The 13,398-nt window shown below is 52.9% G+C and overlaps 1 long non-coding RNA gene across 1 annotated transcript; it reads left to right on the forward strand.

Annotated features, from left to right (window-relative positions):
- Positions 1-1,013: 1,013 nt before the first annotated feature.
- On the forward strand, positions 1,014-3,518 carry LOC140685101 (uncharacterized). The gene is made up of 2 exons (XR_012058310.1): positions 1,014-1,197; positions 2,257-3,518. It is a non-coding gene; the product is annotated as an uncharacterized lncRNA (long non-coding RNA).
- The last annotated feature ends 9,880 nt before the right edge of the window (positions 3,519-13,398 follow it).

The following is a 13,398-nucleotide window of genomic DNA, read 5'->3' on the forward strand; positions in this document are numbered from 1 at the left end:
CAGCTGAGCACTGAGGGGGAAGGTCGGTTCCTCTCTGGGATGTGCAGTGCTGCTCCCGGTGCTGCCTCGGCTCCTTCAAAGAGAGGAGAAATGCTGACCTGACTCAGTGATGGGCATATTAGCTGCACTGTGTTTATTTTATCAGTGAGACCTTGTGGAAGTGTGCTGCCACTTGGGAATGAGCCAGACAAACGTCCAGCGCAGCAAACTGATGGCTAAATACCCCAAAACAAGGGATTCTTAGGTGATTTCCTGTGCCTATCTTGTTGGCCTTTAGAGGAATTGCTGTGTCTTCCTCTCCCCACAGCTCCCTGACAGGAGGGTGCAGGTGAGGGGTTGGTCTTTTCTCCCAGTTAACAAGTGACAGAGCAAGGGGAATAATCTCAAATTGCACTGGGAGAGAGGTTAGGTTGGATATTAGGAAAAATCTCATGGGAAGTGTTGTCAAGCATTGGCACAGACTGCCCAGAGCAGTGGTGGAATCACCAGGGATTTAAAAGCAGAGTAGATGTGGAATAGTGGTTGGACTCAATAATCTTAAGAGGACTTTTCCAGGCCAAATGATTCCGTGATTCTGTGATCTCTTCTGTGGGGGTCTCTCCTGGTCAGCCCTTGCTGCCATGCCAGGCTCCACCTCAGCCGTTCACCCAACTCCTGTTTGATCTTTGCTTTAAAACACAGAAAACCCCCAGCTTTGCCTGGTTTCATGCAGTGCAGTTATGATATTGATAAGGGCTCAGGAATTTGGGAACAAACTGTATCCATAAGGCTGAGCTGCAAGTCCTTTGGCTATTGACAGTGTTAGAGTCAATAATTGTCAAAAATTGACAGTGTTAGAGTGATGGGAAGGGAGGGAAGCACGTGAGGCATCACTCTGACATTTTTCAACCCTGCCCATTTGTGGGTCACTAAAATCAGGTGGTTTTGGCTCCCTGGGGAGTGGAGAGGGGTGGGAAGCAGTGGGGGCCGGGCTGCCCACCCAGGCACCTTTGGAAGCACAATTCCTGCTGCTGGGCTGTTTAATGATAAATGCCCTTGGGCTGCTCATTAATTACTGATTCAGTCACCCTGTGAGGCTGAGGAATGAAGGAGTTAAATTCCACTGCCTGATCTGTTACCCCCTCACAGCAGTTCAGCGTTGCTGACCTTGTTGTTGTAGTGGTTTATTTTTCCTTAAACCTTGGTATGGGAATATGGGTAAGACCCTTTTGTTCCTTTCTGCTTTCTTGTTTGAATAGGTTTACTTTTCAGGGCTGGAATATTTTCTGCGTGGAATATTTGAAAGTTCTGTTATTTTCTTCTTGTTTTCACTTGTGTATTTTGGGTGTTGTGCTGTGTGGAGCCAGGCTGGGAGAGCTGGAGGTGTTCATCTGGAGAAGAGAGAGATCTGGGGGATACCCTAGAGCCCCTTCCAGTGCCTAAAGGGGCTCCAGGAGAGCTGGAGAGGAACTTTGGACAAGAGCCTGGAGTGACAGGACAAGGGAGAATGGCTTCCCACTACAGAGGGCAGGGTTACCTGGGATATTGGGAAGAAATTCTTCCCTGTGAGGGTGGGGAGGCCCTGGCACAGGGTGCCCAGAGAAGCTGTGACTGCCCCATCCCTGGAAGTGTCCAAAGCCAGGCTGGACAGGGCTTGGAGCAACCTGGGAGAGTGGAAGGGGTTTGGAGCAAGATAAAATTCAAGGTCCCTTCCAATCCAAACCATTCTGGTATTCTGTGAATTGCTCCATTTTGTATAAATCCTCTGCCCCTTTCACCCCCGATGGAAAGGCTCCTGTAGCCTGGGAGCAAAGTGGAATTAACCACAGAATTAACCAATTAACCATCTCTCCCCCAGCCTCTGTCTGCTGGGTGTGAGCAGCTCTGCCCGTGTCTATTACGGGGTGTTGTTGCTGTTATCAGGGCATCTGGTTCAACACTGAGCAGCCTCAGATAAAGTCTCCAACTGCATTTATTCTGCCTTGCAGAAAAACCCTGGCCAAAGCTGTGTCCTATTAGCCAGCCTGTCTGCTGGGGATGGCACTAGGACAGGAACATCCTCCCTGCTTCCCCCTCTCCAGGTGCTTCCTTTTGCTATTCATGGCTCCGGGTACTTGGGGTGCAGCCACCGTTTCATGTAATTAAGCTCGAGTTGCAGAGCTCCCATTAATTATCGAGTCTCCTGTCTCTTGGCTTCTTGTCTGGGAGACTTGGGTCCTAGTGACTTGTCTGGGTTTTAGGGAAAGGGTGCTCTGTGCTGATCTTTCCTCCTCCCAGTCTTCCTGCAGGGTGAACAGGAGCACCATCAGTGGATATTTTCCTGCTGGGAGTGACATGGCTTGGTGGCCTGTAAGTACAGACAGACCTCTGTCCCTCTTGTGACACCCTGGGCACAGGGACATCAACCTCACTGCCCCACTGATTCCCCCCCTGCTTTCTCCACTGCTTTCCCACGCTTTTCCCCACTCTGTCCACCTCCTCCTGCCAGAATTTATGTCCTTGGAGCTGCATTTCCCTCTCATTGCACAGAGGATGCTGGAGTTTGTTGGGTTTTTCCCACAGCCTGCTCTGAGCTTGGGGAGGGATCTGTGGGGCCAAACATCCATCTCCACCATTCCTGCATGCCCCTGGTGACTCCAACAAACCATGGCTGTCCAAAGTTTGCTCTTCCCCCCTCTTATTCCTATCTAATCTTGACAAAACTGGCTGTTGGTCCTTCTCTTTGCACAGGGCCACCTCCAGCAAACACAGCAATGTGTGGCTCCTCATCCTCCCAGAGACAGGAAAGTCAATCCCAAACCCAGCAGGGATGTCCAGATGTGCTGGGCTGTGGGAGCATCACATCCACCTACCTGAATTTTATGTGTTAAAAGATTTTCTTGCTAAACACACACAACATCCCTCATCCCACATGGGGGCTCTTTGGCCACACTTAATTTTAAGAAACAACGGAGCCGTCTGTGCCCTGTTGCTCCAGTTCCAACCTTATTTTTTCCACCTCCTTTTCCCGAGTTATCCCCTGGGGAAGCACCAGAGCTGGTCCAGCTGGCACCTTTGAGCATCTGCAGCTCCTCCTTCGCTCTTGGCCGAGTGGAATGTCACAAACGTGTCGTGTGATTAAGACAACGAGTTCTGTCACAGCAGATGGGCCATTTCACAGTCTCGAAAGGTTTGGGAGGAGCCGCGCAGGGGGTAATTAGCACAGCCCTGCTAACTCAGCCTTTTTCCAGTGTCCTGCGGTGAGGCTGGAGTCAGCTCAGCTCCTCGTGCTCAGGGAAAAGGACATTTTGGAGTCGAGTTCCTAATCCAGCCCCTGCAGGTCCTAACAGGGACATGGCTGAATAGGTCACCCCATTCCCTGCTTCCCCACACGTTGTATCTCAAGTCCTTGGGTCCTGCAGAAATGTTGTAAATGCAGGCAAACCCGATGGGAAGAGATGAGGATGTCTGACTCAATCTAGAAGGCTGAATGATTTCTTTATTATAATTATTTTAAAATACATTAATATACTATATAAAGGAAGATACTAAGAACTACAGACCTACTTGTTCTAACTATATCTTTAACACAACTCCATAGTCCAGCCCCAGGTGGGTTGGATTGGCCATCAGGATCAAACAATCCTCACCAGAACCCAACCAAGCAATCACTCTAGGTAAACAATTCTCCAAACACATTCCACATGGGAAAAACAAGGAGCAGAAATAGAAATTGTTTTCTCTTTCTTCTCTCTGTGCTCCTCTATGAAAAATCCTGAGAGAGAGAATGTGCTTGCCACACAGAAACAATAACAGCAACAAAAGCATTTGGCTTTTGTGGTGCTCAAGGAGTTGGTGGGAGATGTCCAGTCAGGAGCTGACGGGCTGAGGGAAGCAGGTTCCTGCTGGCAGGGGTGCCAGGGGCTCTCCACCATGGCCCCATACCCAAAAGGGTATCAAGGGTATCTGAAGCCTTTTGTGGGTGTAAATGTGCCCTTGAGGGTGAACCAGAGCTAGATTAAGAGCAGAGAAAGTGTCAAGGATCACTGTCAGTGTTGAGCTGCAGCAGTATCCATGTTTTTCTCTGTCTCTTTCCTCCTTCCCGACAGGTAACTTATGCTCTTCTGGCGCTTGCCTGGCTGTTTGTGCCTGCCCACATCTGATCTGGGGGTGCACAGCTGCCCTGAGCCTGTGGTGGGGAGTGTGGCCTTGCACAGGTCCCCCATTCCCAGGAATCCTGTGGGACTCCTGAGTTCTGCTCTGGGAATCTTGCTGTCCCCTTGCCCTGGCAGGACCACCCCAGGAGGATGGGGTGAGCAGTGATGGCTCTCCCTCCCTGGCAGGTTGTCACAATTCCTGAGCATCACCAGCAGAGGTTTGGAGGGGAGAGGATCTGGATGTACCTCTCCAGCCTGGTGCTCCTGCTCTCCATCTTCACCAAAATCTCGGTGAGCAGCCCCACCACCTTCAACTCTGTGACCAATCCAGGACTTATTTCCAGCTATCAGAAGGTAATTTTTGGGCTCAGACCTTGTATAGCTGAACAGGGGGAGAGCATCTGCTGCAGGATGCTCCAGGAAGAAGGGGGATAAAAAGTGGGAATTTGTGGGCAGATGCTGTCAGTGATATCCCATGGGTTCAAAGACAGATCCAGCAGTGATGGTCCTTTCCAGGGGGCCCAATGGATGTGTGGGTGTGCGTCAGGAATCCCAAACTTGCCTTGGAGCAGAGGTTGTGTGTGAAATGTGCTCAGAGGTTGGGCTGCATTGCCTGGGTTTGTGTCCAGTTTGTGGCAATGAGGCTTTCCAGCATTCCCAAAGGATGTGGGACAGCCAGGGACTGAACTGGGAATGTATTAATTCCTTTGGAATTCGTGGGTTTTCTGAGGAAAGGAAGCCTTGCTGCAGCTACACGATATTAAAGCCTGTACAGTGCCTGGAAATCAGGTGCTTTTCCACAGGGATGTTCTCCCCTCGTTTTAACCTCATTCACAGCTCCTGTGTGCAGCCTGTGCTCACGCTGGTAACCAGGGGAAGAGTTTATCCGAGGTAAAACAGCTCAAGAGCCTGTGATTCCAGGTCTAGGACAAGCAGGAGAGAGCCTGGCACAGACAGCCCTGGGGGGCTGGAGACAGCGAGACAGAGATCAAGAGCAAAGAGCTCAGAAAAGCTGGAGAGAAAGAAAACCTGCCCCAGGGAGCAATCCTGCTCTGATGGAACAGGTGGATCTGTCCTGGGCTCTGCTGGGGCTAAAAGAAAAGTGCTTTTGCAGGTGGCTGGCTGCAAGAAAAGTGCTTTTGCAGAGCAGGGGCTGAGGCAGGAGGTGCTCAGTATCTGTCCCTGTGTTCATCCAGCATCTCTGGATGTGCCATTGCTCCCTGCACAGCGTTTCTGCAGCCCCAGGCGCTGGGCTGAGCTGGGGGGGGATCCTCTGGCTGTCCCTCCCAGGGGTGTGGGGGATTGAGCAGCCCAAAGCTGGGCTGTCTGTGCACATCCCTCGGTGCTTCATGCAAAGGGAGAGGCTGCATCCCCCTGGGACAGAGCCCAGCGCTGCTGCTGGGCATCCCCGGCTCCAGGAGAGCCCTGTCCCCCCTCCTGAGCTGCTCTCTGACCCTGGGCAGGAGGCTTTGGGTTTAACAGGCAGCTTGCAGGGACACAGCAGCCCTTCCCACAACCTCAGGGCTTCCAGAGTGGCAGAAGTGGCACTGGTGACTCTGGTGCTGCAGCTGTGCCCTGCATTTCCCCCACAAAACCATGCTCTATCCTGCTGGAGGGCATCCTATAACTAATATTTTTTATATCCCAGTCATATATCGAAAAATCCTACAGCACTGTTCCTGAAACCATCTTGGCAGCTTTTAGAGCACAAGTTCAGTTTGCAAGTTGGGACAGCGACACTTGGATTAATCTCTGATTGTCCTGGTATCCAGGGAACTGTAGAAACTCACGCCCCTCGTGTGTCACATCAGTTCCTGCTCCCAGCAGAGACCCAGGCGGAGCTCAAGGGCCATGCTGGAGCACTTGTGTGTCTGTGTCCCTGGTTCTGTGATCTGTGGGGCTCCCACAAATCCCTGCTGGCATTTAAAATGAAAAGAAGCTGGGTTAGGATTTGTGCTGGGGCAGTTTGTTCTTGCTGGTCTGTATTTGAAGAAGGAGATCATTGGTAGCTTGAGGTTGTCTTTCAGTCTCTTCCCAGGCGTTCCCCAAGTCCCCTCTTCTCTCACCAAAGGATGTCCTACTTGTGGGGATCCAGGGCTTCCCTCTGGCTGCCCTGGCAGGTCTGGGACCCTGGCAGGGGTCAGGAACCCCCCTGGACAGAGCCCCCAGAGACACTGCCTGTGATCTCTGTCCATGGAAAAGAGTTTTCAATCTTACAGGGTGAATTACAAGCTCTGAGTGTTTGATATGAGTAATAATTAAGTGTGGCACGGGTGCAAAAGTAAAATTTTAGGATTCTAGATGAGGGGTCCAAAGGGGACAAGATGGAGGAAATTGGGTGTGCCTTGTCCTTTTTCTCCTTCTTCATGCCCTCCATGTTTCACTGCAGTGTTGGCATTTTTCTGTTGGTTTGGGCTGGGGACACACTGTCCAACGTAGGTGACAGATATTGGCACGTTATTGTAAATCCAGCACAGGTAGTTTGTGGTATTTAATGTTTGTAACATCCCACTGAGGGCAGAGCCCCACACGCTGCCCTGCAGGACAGAGCTGCGGCAGGGCAGCAGAACATGTTAGAGATAAACAGAATAAACAGCCTTGAAACCAGCACAGACCAATTATGGCTTCTGCTTTGGCAGCGGGGTTGACAGACAGAGACTTTCTACAATCTCAGAATCATCAATAGCTCAGATTCCAACACTACTGAGCCATGAGGACAAGCTTGGTCCCTTTGTTTTCCAGCCTCTCCTGGCTTGCCCAGGATGGTGGATGTCCTGCCAGCTCCTTGTCTCGGGAGGTGGCTGTGGTGTCACCTCTTGCCTGGCACCAGCTGAGCTGCAGGTGACCCCTGTGCAGTGCCCGCTCCAGTGGGGACCTCTGCAGCTCTCTGGGCCCTTCTCCACTCAGCTTTGTGTTTGGAGCTCCATGGACACCCCCAAACTCCTCTTCCCAAGCCTTCCCTCAGCCAGTGCTGGCGTTTCTTTGGTCTGCTGAGCTTTCTGTGATCTCTGAGTCGGGCAGGATGCAACAGAAGAGGAACCAGGCTAATAAGGGGATTATCTTGGCATCTGGCTGCATTCACAGTAAAGCCTGCAGACAATGGCTGTTTCCAGCAGTGGGCTGGGATGAGTGGCTGCAGACACGCCGGGCGTTGCCAAACTGGCCCCATGTCCCCATCCCTGTGGTGGCCACAGTGTGTGGGAGGGAAGTGTGAAACTCGGGGCAATTAGGCAGGGCTGTGTCCCGAGGGGTTTCTTTGGTCCTTGCTGGGGGCTGCCTCAAAGCCCAGGATTATCTGGGCTTTTCCTGCCTCCTCTCCCTGCAGATGTTGTGTTTACAGATGGATTTTTGCTCCACGTTCTCCCAAGCTGGGACACTCCATCAGTTTTGCTCCCTCAGCTCTTCTTTTTGGCAGTGGGGATGTCAGAGCCTCCTGTTCTGGAAATCTCCTTTTGCTGGACCCCGACCTTCCACATTTCATGGCAGGGTGCAGCAGGGCAGCCCAAAAATCCTGCTGGGAGATGGTTTCCCACCCAGCTAGGAACATGTGAGGAGTTGCACAGGCATCCTAGCCTTGGCAAAGAGCCCCTGCAGAGTCCTCTGTACCCTGGGGAACTCGTTCTGCCGAGGTTCTGCCTTCACCAATTGTTAATCCCAAGCTGTCTCCAAAGCCAGCTTTTATTGGGAAGGCTTTGGCGACAGTTGGGTAAGAACAAGTTTCCAGGTGAGGTCACTGGTGGAGGCAGGGATCTCTCTGGATTATGAAGCCTGGCTTCAAAGGCTTCTCCTCTCCTCTTGAAGTTGAAAGGACTTATTTTATGAATAGGTCATGCCTGGTTTTAATTAGCTTGTTTTTGTATTCGAGATGTCTTATTAATGCCTCGGTCACATGTGCTTTTCTTTTTTTCCCAGCCTTGCAGAATTACCAGGAAGGGAGGTGGAGATGCCTCTGCTTCCTCATAGCAAAGGCTTCGACTCATTTGCAGACGACTGCAAAAATGATTAAGCATTGAGAAATCCAGGAGAAGCAGTGATGAAATATCTTGTCCAGGGCTGAATCTTCCAGCTGGGCTGTGGGGAAGGGGGAGAAAAATTCCTGGAGAAGGGAGAGAAAAATTCCTGGCTGGTGCTGACGTGACAAGTGATGGATCTCTCTGAGGGGCATGAGGAGCTCTGGAAGACACCAAGGATGCTTGGCTGGCACTGTGCTAGGAAAATTTAGATAGTTTTGGGCTCCCACTTCAGGCTGTGCAGGGAGGAGGTGGCTGAGAGCCCTTGGCTGGGGCTTTTCTGCCTTGTCACTGGAACTTGTGCTGGGTGAGGCCTTCAGTTGTCCTCTTGTAGGGCTGCTCAGGGCTGTCAAACTGTGGTTGGATTGCACTTGCTGTGGGAAAATATTTGAGGAGCCACTGGTGGAGGTCATGGCATGGTTGCCCATGAGTTGGTTCCTCTTCAGGAGGTCATTCCAGGGCTGAATTCCTTCCTGGTGTTGACGAGGCCAATCCCAAGTGCAGCTGAGGACAGGCAGTGCCTTCCTTGGGAATGCCAGGCATGAGTGTGGTGTAAAGCCTGGTCCAGATGCCACGGAGGAGGCCCTGAATTAGGATCCTCAAGATCACGGTGTAAGTGCTCTTCTGGCTGGTTTGGTCTGATTTAACTCGGGTTGTGTCTAACACTGTGGGCTCAGGTGCTGGGGGGCTGATTTTGTGTCGTGCTGAAGCTGGATGTGTGCTCCCCTCCTGGCTGCAGGGCTGATGGGGCCCTCCTGTGTCAGAATCTGAGGTATTGATGATCCCAAAATTGCAGAATGTCTCTGTCTGTCAGCCCCACTGCCAAAGAAGAAGCCATAATTGGTCTGTGCTGGTTTCAAGGTTGTTTATTCTGTTTATCTCTAACATGTTCTGCTGCCCTGCCGCAGCTCTGTCCTGCAGGGCAGCGTGTGGGGCTCTGCCCTCAGTGGGATGGTACAAACATTAAATACAGAAACTCCCTGTGCTGGATTTACAATAACGTGCCAATATCTGTCACCTACGTTGGACAGTGTGTCCCCAGCCTGAACCAACAGAAAAATGCCAACACCACAGTGAAACATGGAGGGCATGAAGAAGGAGAAAAAGGACAAGGCACACCCAATTTCCTCCATCTTGTCCCCTTTGGACCCCTAATCTAGAATCCTAAAATTTTACTTTTGCACCCGTGCCACACTTAATTATTACTTATATCAAACACTCAGAGCTGGTAATTGATCCTGTAAGATTGAAAACTCTTTTCCATGGACAGAGATCACAGCCAGTGTCTCTGGGGGCTCTGTCCAGGGGGGTTCCTGACCCCTGCCAGGGTCCCAGGGCAGACAGAGGGAAGCTCTGGATCCCCACACTCCTGAGCAGCTGACACCTCTGCTCTTCCATTGCAAGATCCTGCAGGGCCCCTCTCCATCACCTGCCTCTGATCCTCAGCCCCAGGAGGACGTGGATCCCCACATTCAGTGGGAATGTGCTGGAGCAGAGCAGGAGGAGGGGGGAGATGGGGAACAAGGCCTGCCCAGCACCTTCCTAATCCCCAGAGACTGCTCCCACACGGCAGGGCAAGGCAGCCCTGCTGCTGGGGGTGTGTGAGGAGATGTCAAATCAGAGCCGCTCTCTTGGCTGTGGGAACCCGTCTCAGCTCGGGGCCAGGGTGTGGAGTCAGCTCTTCTTGCCTTTTCCTGCCCCTTCTGGCCTCACTCCCTTCCCCAAACAAGGTTTTTTGTGAAGATGCCCCAGCTGAGTGCTGGGGATGGCTGAGCTCAGCCCTGGGTGGGGATGTGGTGGTGGCACTGCCACTGTCACTGTGCCAGGTGCTGACCTGCCATGGTGTCACGGCTTGTGCTGAAGGAGGTGTCCCAGCTCTGATTCTCTGATTTTTATCTCATTTCCACAGGGCTGTGCCCAGCCCCATGAGGGTACCAGGACAGCTGGAGCTGCCTGCTCTGCTCCCTGTGGCTGGGGAAGGTGGTCTGTGACACACCTGGGGTTCAGGATTGTCCTGGTGTGTGCCACAGGGGTTCAGAGAAGGCTCCATGGGGACCTGAACGTGGCTTTCTGGTATTTAAACAGCTTATAAAAAAGAGGGAGAACCATTTTTTATGTGGGCAGATATAGGACAAGGGCGGGGGATGGTTTTAAATAAAAGAGGAGAGATTTAGATTGGATTCAAGGGAAAAAATCCTTCCCTGTGAGGGTGGGAAGGGCCTGGCACAGATTCCCAGAGCAGCTGTGGCTGCCCCTGGACCCCTGGCAGTGCCCAAGGCCAGGCTGGACAGGGCTTGGAGCAACCTGGGACAGTGGGAGGTGTCCCTGCCATGGTAGGTGGTGAATGTGATGGTCCTGAAGGTCCCTTCCCACCCAAACCATTCCAGGTTTCCACATCCTCACTGTCCCCACAGAGGTGCTGTTTCCCTGCTGTGTCACTCCTGCAGCAGCCCCTGGTGTCACCTGTGCCAGCTCCAACACAAAAACACACACAAAATTCTGTTCTCCTTCTTCCTGCAGCTCTGGGCTGGGACCTTTACCTGTCCCCTGAGCTGATGCTGCTGCTCAGGGGCTCTGCACCAGTCCAGGTGGGTTGCTCAGCATCTGCTGGCCTCCAATTTTTGTCTTTCATTGAAACACACCCCTTACACCCTTCTGCTTTTGTTTGATTATTGTTCCTTGTGCTCCTGGAGGGGTTTTAGGGGGTTATACCAGTGGGGTTTGTGTCCCTGCCCCATCCAGCCAGTACCTGATCAACTTTCTGGAGCGGGTGCTGACTCAACCCACAACCTCTCCTTTGTCATTCAACTTTTTACTTGTAATAACTCCTCCCCCAGCCCTGCTAAAGCACTTTCCTGCGTGTGTGTACCTATTTGTACCAGCAATGAGCTGGGCTTCTCCTGTTACAGGATTATTATTGTGGAATCTACAACCTGAGAGCCTGGACCTGGCACCTTTCCCTCCCTCTGCCCTGCCCTCAGTGCAGCCTGCAGCCCTCCCTTCCCAAAGCTCCCAGGAATATTTCTTGGCCCTGTTGTGGTTTTGTGCAGGGTCAGCCCATGTGGTGGCTCTGTGATGTGGAGGTGATGGAGTTGGGGTTGGAAATTTTGGGTTCTTGGCTCCCAGCCCCACTCTGAGCCCATTTACCCCTGCCAGGCCTTTGGGTCGTTGTTTTGCTGGGACCTTCCCTCCCCTGGTAGTGCCACTGGAGACACCAGCAGTGAATCCTCCCTCCTTATCTCATCCTGGCCACGCAAACAGGGAACAATTCAAAATTCAAAATGTGGGGCAGGCACATTCTTCTCTCTCTCAGGATTTTTCATAGAGGAGCACAGAGGGACTGCACTCCTCTATGAAAAACCCTGAAAGAGAGAAGAATGTTCCTGCCCCACATTTTGAACATTTTGAATTGTTTCCTGTTTGCATGGCCAGGATGAGATAAGGACAGGGCAGGTGACAGGCAGGTGACAGGCACATCCCTGCAAGCTTGGCACTTTTACTGGGATCTTCTGACTGCTCCAAGCCCAAATCCAGCTGTGCTTCCAACACTTTGTGCCTCTGTCCTGTGCAGGGGGGCTGTACACACTGCAGAGCCTCCTCGTGGTGCTGGGAGCCACGGAGCTGGGACAGCACAGATCCATTCAGAGGGACCCCCTTTCTCCAGGAGGGTGGGCTTGGGACTAAATATTCAGTCTCAGCAATCTGCTGGCCAAGATGCCCCAGCAGGACCCTGGTTTGTAGCAGTCACCTTAATAAAATCTGATCCCCCTGGTTTGTAGCAGTCACCTTAATAAAATCTGATCCCCCTGGTTTGTAGCAGTCACCTTAGTAAAATCTGATCCCCCTGGTTTGTAGCAGTCACCTTAATAAAATCTGTGGTCCCCCTGTGCCATTCCACCAGGGCAGGTGCTGTGAAACATCCCCCTGGAGCTCCATGAGGGGCTGTCCCCTGCCCTGGTGACATTCCTGGGGACATCACTGCTGCACAGGTTTGTGTCTCTCTCTGAGACTCGTCAGGGGTTTGAGAGCAGAGCAGAATTCCCAGTTCTGCTCCAGGAGTTTTGGTGGGGTCTGCAAAGAGGATCCCAGAGCCCAGGGACGTGCCTGGCATGAGGTGGGGCTGGAACAAGGCACTGCTGCGGGGCTGGAGGTGGATCCTGGTGCCCTGCTCCGGCTTGGGGTGAGGGTGGTTCATCAGCAGCCCTTCCTGAGCCCCCAGCACTGTTGTGTCTCCCCATTTTGTGCCTCAGAGCATCCTCAGGAGGCCGGGAGCTTTCATCAGCCTGGCTCTGCCATCGGGGCTCTTGGCCCTGGGGAGCAGGAAGCAAAAGTCAGGTCCCAGCTTCAAAGGCAGGTGTTTAACTACAGAGGATGATTTCTAGAGGCTCTCCTGACATGGTTTCCAGCATCTCCTGGGGAAGGCTGTGCAGGCAGGCGGTGGGAAAGGCTCTGACCCAGTCCTGTGGCTGCTCCCCTGTGCCGAAGCAGAGCCCTGGACGCAGCAAGGCCTATTCACAAAAATCAGATGAAAGGACAGAGACTTTCTGGAGAAGGGACAGGAGCATTTATCCACCCCAACAGCAGCACAGAGCAGCACCGAGCTGCTCCAGGCACAGAGGGCTTTGCCTGTCGGGGCAGACCCGAGCAGCAGGCGCAGTGCCTGGATGCTGGGAGCTGTTGTTTGGAGTTTGGAGCTGTCCTTGGCCGTGGGGCTCTCTGGGGATGCTCTGCCAGGTGCAGCTGTGCAGAGCAGCCAGAGGAGGAGGGCAGGGAGGCAAAGCTGGAAAATCCCCCGGGGCAGCTGCAGAGCCTGGTTTGTTTTGGCTTTGCTGCCTGCGAACGTGGCACGGTGTGTGCAGGGAGCTGAGGGTGCTTGGCAGAGGGAAGGAGCAGGGCAGCCAAAAGATGAAGCTGCTGCTTGCTCAGGTTTTTCCCCAGGTCTCAGGAGCTGGAGGTGGGCGTGCCCCAAGGGTGCTCAGCTTGCCCCAGCTCCTGTCAGGCTCAGCTCATAAAGGACACTCAGAAAAATCCCAGAATGAATTGGGACCTTAAATCTCATCTCGTTGCACTCCCTGCCATGGCAGGGACGCCTTCCACTGTCCCAGGCTGCTCCAAGCCCTGTCCAGCCTGGCCTTGGACACTTCCAGGGATGGAGCAGCCACAGCTTCTCTGGGCATCCTGTGCCAGGGCCTCCCAACCCTCCCAGCCAAGAATTCCTTCCCAAAACCCCACCCAACCCTGCCCTCTGTCACTTTAAACCCCCTTTGCAGAAC

This window comes from Taeniopygia guttata, chromosome 14 (assembly GCF_048771995.1).
Source record: "Taeniopygia guttata chromosome 14, bTaeGut7.mat, whole genome shotgun sequence".
Classification (NCBI taxonomy): domain Eukaryota; kingdom Metazoa; phylum Chordata; class Aves; order Passeriformes; family Estrildidae; genus Taeniopygia; species Taeniopygia guttata.